The following is a 1,491-nucleotide window of genomic DNA, read 5'->3' as shown; positions in this document are numbered from 1 at the left end:
ACAGTCCCTCCTGCCATTTCTGTGCAGTATAGGTCATATGCCATTACTAAGTGCTGTCCACAAGCGAGAGGAAGGGAGCTGAACTCTCCTGAGGAGCGCGGCTGTCACAGAACTTAGGGACACACTGAAAATCACCAGTTTCTGCTGTCATCTAAGCACTGTCTCCAGAAGCCAGCAAGACAGGAGTCAAAACAAAACAGAATGCATAACCCAGCCCTCCTCAATGCAGCTTGCAGTAACTGTTCCCAAACAACCCATGCTTTTGTCTCCACTGTCCTGGAGCATCCATGGTCCTCCTTCCTTGAGGCTGTGTTCACAAGACTCTGATGACACTCCTGAAACATGGCAGACAATAAAACGCGCATTAAAATAAGACAACAACCTACTCCTAGAAGTTTGAAGCAGAGGGAGGAAAGGAAATCCCCAGTGAGCTCTCTCCTTTGGCTATGACCAGTGTCCTGATTGGTAATAATAATATAGGTAATAGTCTTCCCTTCCTGCTTTAGGGATCACAGGGTGTGTAGTTCAGGTTCCCTAGCTTGCTGTCATGACTGCAGCTCTGGGAGAATTGTGTGGAAACTTAGAAAAGAGAGATGACCATGGAATACAGAAGTAGCCAGTGTGCTCACTCACACATGACTCTAAGGTGTCAACAGTCTCAGAACCAAATGCTTTCATGCGATTTCTATTGTATTTTTGTGACTTGTAATTTGGTAAGATATAAACTGTTTTTAAAATACAGTCTTTTTGAAAAACCAATAATAATAATAATACAGTCTTTGTAAACACTGGGAAAGTAGGAGCTTGCAGACCACCACTGGAAGGCTGGAGGTGTAGGTAGACCCCTGACCTAACACGCGTGAGGCCCTGGGTTAGATCCCAGGAATCTCCAAAAGGGGAAAAATAAAGTCAGGAATTTACACCTTAAAAGGAATTTTCTGACTGTTATCTTTAGTCTTGTGCCTGGAGGACATTTGAGAATTTGACAAAAGATAAGGAAAAGAAGCTCACACAATTTTGGACAAGGAGCATAGCAGTGAACAACACAGAAGGAAGACACATTTGCTGAGAAACAGGAAACATAAGGCAAGCCAGAGAACTACAGACCATCATAGTCTTGTCCTAGTCATTTGACCAAACTAAACAAATTTTTATCAATTTGGCAAAAGAAAAGCTACCAAGATACCCACTTAGTTAGAAAGCCCTAAATGACGTTTCCCACCGGTCATCCATAACCAAGATCGGACCTGAGATTCCCCAGGCCCGTCTCCAGTGGAGGGAAATTGCGAGCAGTGACACCCAGCCCAGGAGGGGGACCTTTCCGCGACACACCCGAGGGCTCCTAGCGCACCGGACCTCGGAGGCGAGGGGGCGGGGCTGGGAGGAGCGGGGGCGGGGGGCGCCGCGTGACCACGCCCCCCTGCGCGCGCCCCCGAGTCGCGGGCGGCCTGCGTGTCCGCGCCGACCCCTCCCTCGCGCCTCACGGGCGGG

This window comes from Microtus pennsylvanicus, chromosome 2, assembly GCF_037038515.1.
Source record: "Microtus pennsylvanicus isolate mMicPen1 chromosome 2, mMicPen1.hap1, whole genome shotgun sequence".
In the NCBI taxonomy this organism is placed as follows: Eukaryota; Metazoa; Chordata; class Mammalia; order Rodentia; family Cricetidae; genus Microtus; species Microtus pennsylvanicus.
Note: the sequence above shows the minus strand (reverse complement) of the source record.